This window comes from Diabrotica virgifera, chromosome 10 (genome assembly GCF_917563875.1).
Source record: "Diabrotica virgifera virgifera chromosome 10, PGI_DIABVI_V3a".
In the NCBI taxonomy this organism is placed as follows: Eukaryota; Metazoa; Arthropoda; class Insecta; order Coleoptera; family Chrysomelidae; genus Diabrotica; species Diabrotica virgifera.
The window spans coordinates 7,842,386-7,859,271 of NC_065452.1; positions in this window are offsets into that span (position 1 = coordinate 7,842,386).

Genomic DNA, 16,886 nt, shown 5'->3' on the forward strand with positions numbered 1-16,886 from the left:
GGAGTGTTTAACAATGGTGACTTTGCAAACGGTTGTTAATTCATTTTAGGGTGACAGACTGTTTATTGCACGGTGGCGCCTCAATATTACTTGTGGTAATTTTTCACGCTATGTTGATGGGGTGCTTTTGTTTAAGTCAGTAATACAAATTGAAAATGTCACAACTATTAATCTTTTGACTCTTAAGGAGCTATCCTAGGGTAAAAGTACGAAATTCATATACTTTTTTTGGGAATTTCTAAAATAAAAAGTACTGTACCAATTGTTTTGAAAATTTACATGATCATTTACTACAAAAAGAAGTACATATTGTTATGATCTGCTTCTTATTAATTTTATATTAATTATTATTTATTTGATTAATTATTTAATTGTCACAAATCATACATAAAAAATGAATAAAAAATCTCAGGGTGCCTTTTTATACTATTAAAAAAAATCCAAATTATCTCACGTTATACTTATCTTCTCTCGTGGGTTCAGTATCTCTTAGTTGATCCTAATCGGGATAAAATAGGGAAAAGAAATAAAGCAAAATATTAAAATAAAAATACAGAATTGTCTTTTATTTATCAAAATCAATACTCTAAAATCTATCGAATCTAAAAACCTGTAGACACAGATGTCCGAATGAAATTTTTACCACTTAAATTTATTATAGTTAACAAAAAAAAAAAAATTAATCGGTTTGTTCCCGATGACTTTGGTAAAACAAACTAAACAAAACAAATTTATGTATTCGCAAGATTAGCTATACTTCCTATTTACTTTTAGAAATATTGGAATTTTAATTCATATGCCTTTTACTTAAAATTTTAGTTTCCGAACATAAAAATATCTTTCACATAAGTTGACTGACCTTTTGCTTTAATCACTCTGATGTCTTCTCGTGACCCAAAAACAGCTCTCCCTCGTTGACTATGTCAAAGGCTACTCATCAAAGCCCTCTCCGTTCTCCAGCTTCAAAACTATCAGCATACCAGCACCAATTCTCCAACAAGCCGGGCCTCTTTTGACACGTACTCGATTCAAACAAAACTCCAAAAGTTCTCTGCTCTCCTTCTCACAATAATACAGAATCAAAGAGGTACTTCGTCTCATTTTGATCTGTCTCTCGTTCCACTTTTCAACACTATTCTCCACTATCAAACAGCCACTGGTACTTGCTAACTATCTATCCACAAAAAACGTCGAACTGCTCTTCAGCGATGCCAAAAACATAAATGACTTCTTTTTCAAACTCTCTCAATCATTCAAACTACCTTTCCCCTTCCACATTGCCAAGAATCAGAAACATCGACTTTTCCATTCGACAAACAAACAGTCATTTTCAAAATTATTCCGACCATCCTAATTACTTTCGGAGAACCTTACAATATTTACTCGGGTTGAAACAAAGATATTAACATTCCAAACTTTCTTTTAAACCACCTTTTCTAGAAATTGATAATTACCTCTACCTGTGGATTTTATAGTTCTCGTAATAAACAATCTTTTTCCATTTTAAATCTAAATACATCGTCATTTTCACTTTAATTATTCACAAAAGTCTTTAATGGTTCATCGGAAAACTCATTAAAAGAGAAATCCACTTACATCCAAACTAAATTCTAATAAATATTTACAGCTCAATATACAGGGTGTATCAAATTTATGTGCCCGCGTTATTTAAAAAAAAATTAATTTAATTTTCATTTTGCCTTTGATTGATAAATTGCAAACACAATAATATATGTAAAACAATTTTCATAAATCCTGAAACAAAAAATTTCAAAGTGGTTATTGAAATATAAGTTATATCCTATACCATCCACTAGGATTTTTGAAATATATTAAAAGTACCCCGCACAAACCTTATGTAAATTAGGCCCCAGTGGATTTAGTTCATACTTTGGGAAAATACTCTTTGAAGCATAGTGATAAAAAGTTCTCATGGGCACAACTCAATCGTATGAAGGATTTTCAAGATATAGAGGCACAAACTCGGAAAATTATAAGATTTACTGAGTATTCCGATTGCCTGAGTTACTGGTTGTCTGGCAACATGTAGAAGTTTGGATCAAGGAAAAGTACTAGTAGTCTAGGATTTTTTCCTGGCTATTCAATGGCGACCTTTACTTTGACCTTGACCTTTAACGGACGTCATCTTCTAGAGTTTCGATAGTTTTCGGCATTTAATTGATGCAAATGAATTACTGCAGGGTTTGAATTACTGCAGGGTTTTTTGAGGTCGCTAAACACGAATATGTCACCAGAACCGACTCCCGGAGCACCTGGTTTCCAAGGTAAATGAAAGGGGCTCCTGGAGTTTCGAGGGAATTTGGTACTACATTAATGCAAACGGATTAGTTTTAGGTTTTTGGGGATGCTGAACACGAATACGTGATCAGCACAGACACAGGAGCACCTGGTGCCTACGACAGGTTATTTTCTGGAGTTTCGGAGAAATCAAATAGAGGAATCAAATGGATTACTCTTAGGATTTTAACTCCAGACGATAACCTGTTTTAGGCATCAGGTGCCCCCGTCTTTGTGCTGAGCACGCATTCGTGTTCAGCAACCCCAAAAAACCTATAACTAATCCACTTGCATTAATGCAGTACCAAAGACCCTCGAAACTCCAGGAGCGCCTTTCATTGACCTTGGAAACCAGGTGCTCCGAAGGTCGGTTCTGCTGGCATATTCGTGTTTAGCGACCTCAAAAAACCCTCCAGTAATTCATTTGCATCAATTAAATGCCGAAAACCATCGAAACTCTAGAAGATGACGTCCGTTGAAGGTCAAGGGCAAAGTAAGGGTCGCCATTGGATAGCCAGGAAATAATCCTAAACTACTAGTATTTTTCCTTGATCCAAACGTCTACATGCGGCCAGATAACCAGTAACTCAGGGAATTTTAATACCCAGTAAATCTTATAATTTTCCGAGTTGACCCCTATATCTTGAAAATCCTTAATACGATTAAGTTGTGCCCATAAGAACTTTTTATCAGGATACTTAAAAGAGTATTTTCCCGAAGTATGAACGAAATCCACTGGGACCTAATTTCCATAAGGTTTATGCGGGGTACTTTGGAAAAATGACGAAGTGTTGAAAAAAATTTCTAAAATTAACTAAAACATTTTCAGTTTTAAAAACGCCAAATTGATATTTTTCATCCGATCAAAGAACCCCTAGTTGGTGGTATAGAAAATAAATTATATTTCAATAATAACTTTGAAATTTTATGTTTCAGGATCTCTGTTAGTCCCAATCACTGCAGCAGTGGAGCTATGTTTTTATTTTCACGGTGCCAGTAGATGGCGCATAAATCGTATGTGGTAAAATGCTTAGATGGATGACTGGAGTGACAAAAAGGGATAAAATAAAAATAAAATAAATAATAAAATTAATAAAAGATCGGATATCTTAGGGAAAGCCTAGTGATAAGCCACCAATTAATGCCAAAACGAGAGAACATATTATGCTAAGATGGTTTAATCATGTTCAACGTCGTCGAGACGTAAATATCCCAATACAAAGAATTGCTGATCTACGGGTTTCTGGAAGAAATAGGAGAGGAAGACCAAAGAAGATCTGGGGGGAGACGCCTAGGCAGGACATGTCGATAAAGGGGATTGATGTTGATATGACCCAAGATAGAAACTTATGGATAAATATAATTAGGGAAACCGACCCTGCATAGGGCTAAAGAGAAAGAGCATGATGATATTGATTTCCATTTCCTAAGTAGTCATATAAATAGAAATTTCGGAAGTGGAAATGGAAACGTCAAAATAAACAAATTTTCAATTAAAATTCCCGTTAATTCCCATGAAATGTAGAATAGAGAACGTATAGAGAATGTAGAGAATATTATAAAATTGGGCATGAAAATAGCTTCAGTAATTCGCACACCTAGTTCAATTGTGCCACAACTGCAAAAAATTCGAATTTTGGGTTAAGGCTGTAAAATATTGCCTATATAATGGCCCATCTAATGCAATACAGCCTGAACTAAAATATTGTTTTGGATAAGTATAAAGTAAGTTACTTCGGTATTTCACTGTAAGGTTTTTGGAGGTTTTGAAAATGCAATATGGCCATAACTGGGAGATGTGGCGATAATATACACTGCCACAATACAACCGATGTAATTCAATACGTTCAATACGGCCACAACTGCAAAAATCAAGAGAGATGTGGCGATAATATACACTGCCACAATACAACCGATATAATTCAATACGGCCACAACTGCAAAAATCAATTGATTTTTTCATTATATTGCCGCCGCATCTCCTAGGTATCGTTTTATAAATGACTTTCTTTACAATGCAATATCGCCATAACTATCAAAATAATAATAACGTTTTATTTTAAATAAATTGTAATAAGATCCAGCCAATAAGTGTATAATTTGCTACCTAAATTGTAATTTTGAAGCCAGTCATTCTCAAAATAAATTATTTACAGGGCAAAACGCGTTTACTACAGAACGTTTTGCTCATTTCTCGAGAATATTGTGTTTTGCACTTGTGGCACTATTGAACTAGGTGTGTGAATTATTAAAATCTAATAAAGTAGTTCGCTGTTTTTGCCCAGCCATTTTGTTTTATAACTATTTGCGTTGACTAGTTCTACTTTACCCCATGCTCCCCTACTAACAGTCCATCACATTTACGGATTTAATGACCAATAAGAGAAAGCAGTAGAAGAAATAGTTTTTTCGTCACTTCCACAAACAATTCGGAAATAATGTGGTGGCTATTATGCCTTTTGTTAGAGTTGAAGGCACGGGTAATTCAGTGCTGATCTCAGCGATAAGTGTCGACTGTTGAGTTATAAGCATAAAAATATTCATCATAATATCCCCAATAGTTATCTATTAGGTTATCTACGCATTTTGAAACAATACAGAACATTATTGAGTTAATTGCAGGTTGTCAAGGTGTCGATTTGTACCCCTTGATCTTATCGAAAATAAATATTATTCGGAGGAACAATAGAATTGGTTATCCGTAACCTTTAAGAACGACTCGCTAGAGGTCATTTTCATCGAGGACGATAAGTTTGATTGAGAGAGGCCCAGTTCCGATTGCATGCCACGCTTCGAGCTCGAACCACCGGAAACGGAAAGCTATGCAGATGGCATTGTTGTAGACACTTTACATGCACACCTCAGGAAGGCGCAATTTCGTGTCTCTGATCAAAACACTGAACGCTATGTGTCCGCTTCAGTGCACTGTTGCCAATTTATTTATTCATCCAATATACCACCTTAAACCCAGACATAATATGTGTTAAAATATAAATTATTAAACAAAGTAAGTTATCAATCAAAGTAGCACAGAAAGCCAGGGCCACCGCTAAAGTGTTGGCCGCCCGTGTGCAACTTAATATTTGCCGCCCTCTTCCAACACTTTATACATTTCAACATAGGTACCTATTTTACTAGCATTTAAAGAAATGTGTGGGAGAAGACCGTAACGCGTATATGAATATGAATAATAATTGCTCTGATCTCGACGTTACTTTTAGACCTGGATCCCGCGTACCAAAAAAGTTATTATTATTATGTCAATAATAATATACAGAAATGCAACCTTGTAATAATACCTACATGTGTAAGTTTTGTTTACAAGACTACTTACAATATTCGGCATGCTTAATTGTTTACTAATATATTTAAATATATAGGCCTGGATCCCGCGTACCAAAAAAAGTTGATTAATAGCTGAAAATTTGTCAATAGCTTAACGGTGTCTAGTCGGACAAATTTTGATGTATGGGGACACTGGAACAGGGAAAGTTTTATTTGTGGAACAGGTTAAAAATTTGGAACGGGAGACTACGAAAACGTTCCAATATGATACAACTTCCAATTGATTTGTTACCATTTCATTAAACTTTCTTGCAAAAATCAGACTTGTGTTTATCACCAACTGTGCATTTTAATGAGTGGAACACGAAGAACATGTCAAATGAGAGGAATCATGTTGGTTAGTAATAGCAGTCTGATTTTTGCATGAGAGTTTAATGAAAGGGTAACAAATCAATTGGATGTTCTGTCCGACAAAATACATGGGACGTTTTCGTAATCTGACGTTCCGAATTTTTAAACTGTTCCACAATTAAAACTTCCCCTGTTCCAGTGTTCCCGGACATCAAAGTTTGCCCTACTAGACACCGTTAAGCTATTAACAAATTTTCAGCTTACTATTAATCAACTTTTTTTCGTACGCGGGATCCAGGCCTATTTGAAATACAGTAGTGTGCAAAAGAAACGGGCACACCACTATATGTAAATTACAAACAAAATCGTTTATCAAAAGCGTGTCTAAAATCATCAACTTCTCAACTTTGACAGAACTATAACCCATCTATAACCATACATAAGCATAAAGGAACAATATTATAACAGATCAACCATCGAGTAATAAAAATGATTTTTTTAAACCGTCCAGTAATAAAAAAGACTTTTTTATTACTCAATGAGAGCAACTTAACAAGCACTTATCTAAATTCTCGGAAAGTCGGAAAGTATCCTATCTATTGTCATATCGTACTCTCTTAACAAATCATAAATGTTCAGAATTTGAAAAAAATCGCATATGGACCACGTAGATAAAAATATCAACGTCCTAAAGATGCCAGCCACTTTGAATTAAAATGCATTCCCGACAGGGGTGTAGTCGCAAATTAAGCAGTACCGGAACGCTATGACTTTGTGATATTACTTGTCAGTACAGTGGTCAATTTTCCGCGAGGTTTGAGGAACCCAAAAAAGCAGTACCGGAATGGCGTTCCGGCTCCACTACACCCCTGATTCCCGGAACTACTTTATAACTACAGCTGCAAAAGGGCAGTTCATATAATAAATAACATTTTCTGACATTTTTGTTTAGATTGTTTGGAATATTAGAGTTTATAGAAATATCTGAAATATTATGTACTATTTAATTTTTTGAATTTATTTTCGTTTCAAAAAAAGTATTATCATCAGTGGCCTGCTTTTGGCCGCCCCTATAATCGGCCGCCCGTGTGCGATGCACACTTCGCACACATGGTAGCGGCGGCCCTGCAGAAAGCGACAATAAATATCGTTCCCATACCACCAGATTGACAACAGATGGAATACTTTCATTGGTTACACCTCCTGAGATTTCCAAAATTTATAAATCATACAGGATGCCGAGGAAATTAAGATGAGAGAATTTTAAATAATTCACAACTCATCTGCTCAGCGTGGTAAAAGTTCCAACAAGAAAGATTCCTTAATATTCCTACAAAAGAGTAAATGAATTAAAAATGTATAAACATTTTCAACTTCTTTGCAACACGAAAATGCAGCAGTTGCATAATACTCTGGTTAAATTGGAGAGTGCCGGGAGAGTCTATACCGGTTTCGAAGGTCTTTATTTCCCCATCATCAGTAGTCGTCTCCCTCATTTATTGTCGTTTTCTGTGCTACTTCGATTGATAACTTACTTTGTTTTTCGGTAGATGGCCCTAGTTCATCCGTGACATTTCTTTGTTTGCAATTCGGAAAGGCCCAAAGTATGATACGTGGAGCAATCGGAGAGAAGAGGATATGGGACTACTGATGAGGGGGAAAACTAGAGATGCATAAAGTCAAACTAGTTTGATTTTACTCAACAAACTTGACTTGACTTGAAAATCAAACTTTTTGTATAAAAAAGTTTGACTTGACTTGATGTCGATATCTTTAGGTTTGACTTGAATTCAAACATCTTCAAACAGTTTGAAAAGTTTGAATATTACGCAACGTGTTTATTTTCAATTTTAAATGAGACCGCCTACGCCTTTATTTCTTCACTGGCGGAACAACGGGGGTGGGGGAGGGGTAGGGGAAATTCCCCCCGACGAGGGGCAAAAAATTTTTTTTGACAAATTTCAATAAACATAGAAATGTATTGGCTGATACGATATTTAAACGGCAGACAGACAAATAAAACCAAATAAACGCGCCAGTTAGGATAATTATTAAGAAAGCTTAATGCATATTTATACATTAATTTTTTTTTTAAATTTAAACCCAATATTTGTAGCCTGTATCCGAAAAAAATTTAAATTGTAGATATAAAACCATATAGACCTGGATCAAGCGTACCAAAAAAAAGTTGATTAATAGCAAGCTGAAAATTCGTTAATAGCTTAACGGTGTCTAGTCAGACAAATTTTGATGTATGGGAACACTGGAACAGAAGAAGTTTTAATTGTGGAAAAGGTTAAAAATTTGGAACGTCAGACTACGTAAACGTTCCATGTATTTTGTCGGACAGAACTTCCAATTGATTTGTTACCATTTCATTAAACTCTCATGCAAAAATCAGACTGGTGTTTATCACCAACTGGGCAAGTTAATGAGTGGAACACGAAGAACATGTCAAATGACAGGAATCATGTTGGTTAGTAATAGCAGTCTGATTTTTGCATGAGAGTTTAATGAAAGGGTAACAAATCAATTGGATGTTCTGTCCGACAAAATACATGGAACGTTTACGTAGTCTGACGTTCCAAATTTTTAACCTTTTCCACAATTAAAACTTCTTCTGTTCCAGTGTTCCCATGCATCAAAGTTTATCTGACTAGACACCGTCTAACGATAATATCTAACGAATTTTCAGCTTGCTATTAATCAACTTTTTTTTGGTACGCGGGATCCAGGTCTAATAACCCTATGGTTAGTTTTGAATTTTAAAGAAATACCAACGAATATTTATACAGCAATACTAACTTTTGTATTGTGGTATGGTCGAAGCGAAGATCGGTGGGATATGCGCATTTTATCAATGAAATTCGATATTTTTAAGATATTCCAGAAGCCGCTACAGATAAAATGGTTTAACAATCTATTAATCATTCAGAATTAGTCGACGGATTTTAGTACAGTTAAAATAATTAAGACGATAACCGGACAATAATGATTTAATGAGTGAAATTTTAAGTTTTTTTTACTTTAATGACAAAAAAAGCAAGCCCATTAGCAGAACCCAATTAAAAATTATTTTGCACATCATATTTGAAACATTATTTGGTTGAAAAATCTCATTTTTGTTGGCAAAAAAAAATATTAATTTGTTTGGACTAAATTACAGTTGTGTTTATCTTAAAAAGGATATGTTACTATCAACATTCACACAGTGTTGCCAAACTGAATTTTGTTATTTTGAGTGGAAATTTTCCCAGCGATCTCCGAGGGTACATACATATTTTCGAGTGAACTAGCAGCTTGCTCCACATGTTTTTTCGAACTGGCTCTAAAAGATAAATAAATGCTTTTTTAATAAAAGAAAGTCATAAAAATTCCAAATCATTTTATTTTGAGCTGTCCATTGAAAAACCAAATATTCTTATTTTATTGTAACCCTTAAGGTCATAGGCGTAACATGTCGCTATTATCAAAATGTTCAATGTGTTTTAATTGTATTAATTTTTTTCAAATCCTGAGAAAACTAATAAGAATTTAAAAAAAATTTAAACGCAGCATGAAAGATTACATTATTTCTGAGGAACGAACGTCTCTGAAAACTTCTATGTTTATTTTAATAAGTTACAGGGGTGAACATAAAAGGAAAATTTAGTGTTGTTGTTAATTGCAAATATTTCATTTAAAACAAACTTTTTATTTATTCTAAGAGACTTTCGGCCCTCGGTAATAACGCAATCTTTCATTCTGCGTTTAAATTTTTCAAAAATACTTACTAGTTTTCTCAGTATTCGAAAAAAATAAATATCTACATTTAAAAGTTTTAAATTAAAACACATTGAAAATTTTGACTTTTATGTGGCACTCATTGTATTATTAATTTTCTTATCTTATTGGCAACTAATTTAGCAACTAATATAGTTCTTTTGAACTATAATTTCAAATGATCTGCAAAGGGGTCAAACTCGGATAAAAATTGTATCAAACCTAAAATATTGCCTTGATCAAACAGTCCTAAATGTGCATGGCTACCACGAAAAGCTAATCCTTTTGTGGATAGAAATTTTACAGCGGCAACAAGACGCTTAAGAACATTACTCCAGAATTCAGTTTCCTTATTTAACTGATCAGCAAGACTTGAACTAACATGTCCTTTTATTGGACCTCTCAATTTTAATGTTCTCTGGTGTGATCTATGATAAGGAGAATTTTCGTGGTCTACCACTCTTCTGAAGCATTTTTCCAATCATTAAAACCGTAAATTATACGAATTAGTAAATAATATATTTTCGCGGTTATGTTTAAAAGTGGTATGTTAAATAATCGCTCTTATATTTTTTAAACTTTTATTGTATGGTAAAATGTGCCAGCGTGTACTCGGAGCTAGGCAATGCGAACAAAATCCGCACGTTCATCGCCCTAACAAATTTGGCGCTCTAGGCCAGTGCCTTGTCGGCCTAGTGGTAAATCCGGCCCTGAATGCATCATCAGAGAAATATAATATACTTCATTTGATAATATAGGGCAAGGTGGACGGAAGAAGAGAGCCAGTTCGAAGAAGAATGTCACGGATTAGAAACCTTAGGGAATGGTTTAAGAACAGATCCTCTGTTTCCTTTTTCTGAAATGCCGTCAACAAATTTAGTATAGCCAACACACGATAATCGAGCATGGCACAGGAAGAAGAAAAAAAAAACTTTATCAACTTTGCAAAATCTATGAATAATACGGCCGTTTGGTTAATAGAGTAGAATTCCTATAAAATTCTGTAAACAATAGAGTATTTTGAGGACGTGACAACCTCGAAAGATCCACACAATACTTCGTATGTAGAAATCTCACGAAAGATCACCGCTCGTGTTTGAATAGCGCGTACCAGGGTATTACACACATTTCTGGAAGATAATTGCTTTTAGAAAAGAAAAAGACCTTTCTAACTAACAGGGAGAAAAGGGAAGCATGGAACATAATTCGTGAAGTTGATACTAGCGTTGATAAAGATAACATGAGCTTTTTAACATGTTACATGTTTAAAAGCTCATTTTTAAATTACTAGGTGGAGACCTACACGCCAATATCCTTTAATTCATTTAATTTCTTAATAATTGTTTATTATTTGCTCAAGTTATGGACACTGAACATTACGAAAAAGACTTTATGTTCATTGTAACTCATGTAGGTATTTCACCAATAAGTCAACATGTTTTATTTCAAAAACTATTCGTAAGCTAATTTTTAAGTGTAGGTACAGATTTATCGTATAGCTAAAGATGTATACGAAATGTTTGGAGAAAGTAGGTACATATATACATACTTTCATACGTTTACTACAGATAACTTATAGACCAGGGCGCTAGGGCGCATCTGTAAAATATTAGTACATTTGGATGTTGAGAGGTGACTCAAATTTTTTTGGACAAATTGCTTGAAAATAACTCAAATAATAATATTTCAGTTATACTCCCACTCAAGAAGGTCCGGAACATCGTTTAAATAATCAAAATGTCAAAAAATGAAGCAAAAATTCGATATTTTTCTTCGTTTTTTGAATATAACTTTAAAAGTATTCATTTCCGAAAAAAATTGCACGGACATAAAAGTTGCGTAATTAAATTTCCTAGAATATAGGATTAGCTAAAGTTTTTAAAAGTTGTCACCCTTGTTGCAAAATAGCAATAATTGCGAAAAAACTATAAAAAACAAGAATTCGCATTTTACGTTTTTCAACCATTTCTGCTATACTTAGGAACTTTATATTTCACTCAGAAAAACTTTATGATATAACAAAATAGTACTGTAAAGGGCCTAGCCGGGTAAGATGATGAAAAGTGCCCCCAACTCGATTCGAATTCGATATAGGTCACCGTTTAGCATATATAGTGAAACTAACTTTCTGAAATTTTTAGCCCCCTAGGTGGTCATGTGACCCACCTAGAGCTTAATTAGAGTTTTTATGTTTTTATTTTTTATCTTAGCCGCATCGAGAACTAGCGAAAAACTTTAAATAAAAACGTTGTAAGCTTTAAAAAGTTCTGTCCGAAAAAAATTTTGTTTTTAATTTTTGGCGGGAAATTTAAATTTGAGAACGATTTCAAAATTTTAAATGATATATAAAAAAATAACTAAGACATTCGTTTTTACGAAAAAAATATATAACGTGTATTTTTGCATAATGTTTCACCCTGAATTTTTTCAAATTTTTAAAATTGGTGAAACGCACCTTTAAAAATAAAAAACCGCATTTTTCGGTTTTCTTTTTCGTTTTTTGATACAATTTTATACATATTTTTCAAAAAAGGTAACACCGTCACTGGATTAGATAAAAAACTGAAAAATAATTGGGGTTTGCCTAATAAAAATTTTGTGTAAATAATTTTCAAGATACAGGGCGTTGAAGAAAATAAAATTTTACACATTTTTTTATGATTTTACCGAAACTACTGGCAACATTGTAATAAAATTTGGCGAGTTTTAAGAGGTAGTTGTTGTGCATTTTTTGACATACAATTAAGAATAATATTTATCATTGACGCGCATAGAGGTAATGGTCTGAACTTTTTAAAGAAAAAAGGTAGTACGCCACTGCCATATTTCAAATTAACAATCGTTTTTGTATTCCTCGTTCAATTTGTGACAAAAAATCTATCTTCCTATTTTTTCATACGAGGTGCCGTTTTGCTGCAAAAAATAAAATATCTTAACGCTTCCAAAGTATTCGAATTAGTTTTTATAATGGATGTACGAGTTTATGTACAGTCGGAAAAATGAAAGAATACCCATGAACGAACATATAAAACACGCTGTATTTTCCTGTCACCGTGTCACAAAGAAAATTGTCCAGTGCAAGTACATCTAGCAATAATTATTACATGTACTTGCGTAGGCCAATTTTTTGTGTGACACGGTGACAGGAAAATACAGCGTGTTTTATATGTTCGTTCATGGGTATTCTTTCATTTTTCCTACTGTAGATGTAGAAACTACTAATATTAGTAGTATTTAATTTCATAGAAGTTCGAATACTTTGTAACGGTTAAGATGTTTTATTTTTTGAATAAAAATGGCGCGTCGTATGAAAAAATAGGAAGACCGATTTTTTGTCACAAATTGAACGAGGAATTCAAAAACGATTGTTAATTTGAAATATGTCAGCGGCGTACTATCTTTTTTCTTTAAAAAGTTCAGACCATTACCCCTATGCGCGCCAATGATAAATATAAAATTTTTAATTGTATGTCAAAAAATACACAGCAACTACCTCTTACAATTCGCCAAATTTTATTACAATGTTGCCAGTAGTTTCGGCAAAATCGTAAAAAATGTGTAAAATTTTGTTTTCTTCAACAACCTGTATCTTGAAAGTGGATGGCGTTACAAAAAATTTTTATTAAACAAACCCCAATTATTTTTCAGTTTTTTACCTAGTCCAGTGACGGTGTTACCTTTTTAAAAAAATATGTATAAAATTGTATCAAAAAACGAAAAAGAAAAACCGAAAAAATGCGGTTTTTTATTTTTAAAGATGCGTTTCACCAAATTTAAAAATTTGAAAAAATTCAGGATGAAACATTATGCAAAAATATACGTTATATATTTTTTTCGTAAAAACGAATGTCTTAGTTATTTTTTTATACTCATTTAAAATTTTGAAATCGTTCTAAAATTTAAAGGGCCTAGCCGGGTAAGATGCTGAAAAGTGCCCCCAACTCGATTCGAATTCCATATAGGTCACCGTTTAGCATATATAGTGAAACTAACTTTCTGAAATTTTTAGCCCCCTAGGTGGTCATGTGACCCACCTAGAGCCTAATTAGGCTTTTTAAGTTTTTATTTTTTATCTCAGCCGCATCGATAACTAGCGAAAAACTTTAAATAAAAAAGTTGTAAGCTTTAAAAAGTTCTGTCCGAAATTTTTTTTTTAATTTTTGGCGGGAAATTTAAGTTTTATAACGATTTTAAAATTTGAAATGAGTATAAAAAAATAACTAAGTCATTCGTTTTCACAAAAAAAATATATAACGTGTATTTTTACATAATATTTCACCCTGAATTTTTCAAATTTTTAAAATTGGTGAAACGCACCTTTAAAAATAAAAAACCGCATTTTTTTGGTTTTTTTTTCGTTTTTTGATACAATTTTATACATATTTTTCAAAAAAGGTAATACCGTCACTAGAATAGGTAAAAAACTGAAAAATAATTGGGGTTTGCTTAATAAAAATTTTTTGTAATCCCATTTTCAATATACAGGGCGTTGAAGAAAACAAAATTTTACACATTTTTTACGATTTTGCCGAAACTACTGGCAACATTGTAATAAAATTTGGCGAGTTTTAAGAGGTAGCTGTTGTGCATTTTTTGACATACAATTAAGAATTTTATATTTATCATTGGCGCGTATACGGGTAATAGTCTGAACTTTTTAAAGAGAAAAGATAGTACGCCACTGACATATTTCAAATTAACAATCCTTTTTGAATTCCTCGTTTAATTTGTGACAAAAAATCTATCTTCCTATTTTTTCATACGACGCGCCATTTTTATTCAAAACATCCTAACCCTTCCAAAGTATTCGAACTTCTATTAAGTAGTTTCTACATCTACATACGTAAACTCGTACGTCCATCATTATAAAAACTAATTCGAATACTTTGGAAGCGTTAAGATATTTTATTTTTTGCAGCAAAACGGCGCCTCGTATGAAAAAATGATAAGATAGTTTTTTTATCGCAAATTGAATGAGGAATTTAAAAATGATTGTTAATTTGAAATATGTCAGTGGCGTACTATCTTTTTTTCTTTGAAGAGTTCAGACCATTACCCCTAAGCGCGCCAATGATGAATATCAAATCCTTAATTGTATGTCAAAACATGCACAATAACTACCTCTTAAAACTCGCCAAGTTTTATTACAATGTTGCCAGTAGTTTCGGCAAAATCGTAAAAAATGTGTTAAATTTTGTTTTCTTCAACGCCCTGTATCTTGAAAATGGATGGCGTTACAAAAAATTTTTATTAAGTCAACCCCAATTCTTTTTAAATTTTTTACCTGCTCCAGTGACGATGTTACCTTTTTTGAAAAATATGTATAAAATTGTATCAAAAAACGAAAAAAAAAACGAAAAATGCGGTTTTTTATTTTTGAAGGTGCGTTTCACCAATTTTAAAAATTTGAAAAAATTCAGGGTGAAATATTATGCAAAAATACACGTTATATATTTTTTTCGTGAAAACTAATGGCTTAGTTATTTTTTATACTCATTTAAAATTTTAAAATCGTTCTAAAATTTAAATTTCCCGCCAAAAATAAAAAAAAAATTTCGCACAGAACTTTTTAAATCATACAAATTTTTTTTTTAAAGTTTTTCGCTAGTTCTCGATGCGGCTGAGATAAAAAATAAAAACATAAAAAGCCTAATTAGGCTCTAGGTGGGTCACATGACCACCTAGGGGGCTAAAAATTTCAGAAAGTTAGTTTCACTATATATGCTAAACGGTGACCTATATGGAATTCGAATCGAGTTGGGGGCACTTTTCATCATCTTACCCGGCTAGGCCCTTTGGTAATGATTTTATAACATCCACAAGGAAAAGAAAAAGTTTTCCTGTAGTTGGCTGTATACCATCAATCACAAAATTGGAAAGAAATCCTTTGTAAAAGGTATAAAATTTTTTTATTAAAAATCCCTTAAAAGGGCTACATCACAACAAAACGTTTTCGATTTTTATAAAAAATCATCATCAGTGTTCGATAAACTGGATGCTAGCTGAGCCACAAAAGAAAAATATCTGGGTAAAAACCCTTTACATAAAATATAGATGCCTTAAAAGTGCATACTTCAAGAAAAAGGCCTGTGATGGTCACATGGCAAACAGGATAATGCCCTAAGGTAAGGTATACAGGTTTCCCAACACGTGGGATCCAAATTGAGTTGATCACATTTCAATGACTTAATGGCAACTCTTTTACACCTTTTTACACTCTTTTACACATTTTATACCTTTTACAAAGGATTTCTTTCCACTTTCCGATTTTATAACTCTACTTTTCTATGAAAATCAAATATCTCGTATAAAATTTGTACGGCTTTTCGACTTTCTTGTACGGCCCTTTTAAAAGTTAAAAGGTTCTTAAACCCTCACTATGTTTATTTTTTCGTTTACATCTTATACCACATATTATGCAAAGGTCTAGGTACTATAATTGTGAACCTGATATACATGTTGCAATGTTAGCAGTGAAGAAATTAAAAAACTGTGAGGTGTCGATGATGTGGCAAAGCTAGGACTTATTTTTTTATACGACCATTTTAAATACAACGAAGACGAGTAGATCTATACGAGTAGCACTCAAAGAAAAATCTAATAACCGTCCGTCGGCCACTTAGTGAGACTGTCTAAAAGGCCGAGAGACAGCTGGTAATCTGCGTCACAAAAAACCATAGATCTAATGAATGTAAAATAAGAAGAGGAACATATAATTATGAGAAATTAAATAGTGCCACCTTTCTCACCCCAAACAAAAGTTTAATATTATTTATTAATTAAGTAATTTATAACATGAATTAAAATTAAATATATCGTTGAAAATTAATCATGAGAAGGGGTCATCAATCAAATAGCAATTAACATCTTTCGTTTCCGGAGGACAATATCACAGGCCTTGAAGCATCTAGCGCCACAAAACGAGCATGAAATGGCACTATTTATTGTCCCGAAAATCAGATAGGGCTTATTATATGCAACAACAACCCTTATTTTAGATAAATGACTTTTTTGTTGCAAACCCATGTAAAAGGTCTTTTAGACAAAGGTTATTACAAAGTGTTTTCGTTATCTTGTTCATCGGGTTTTCACACCCAGCGTTTGATGGATGAGTAGGCCCTATCTGATGGACGCCGGTCACGACATTCGCAGCAACTTCCCTGGGCTCCGGTGCCTGCACTGGTATACAC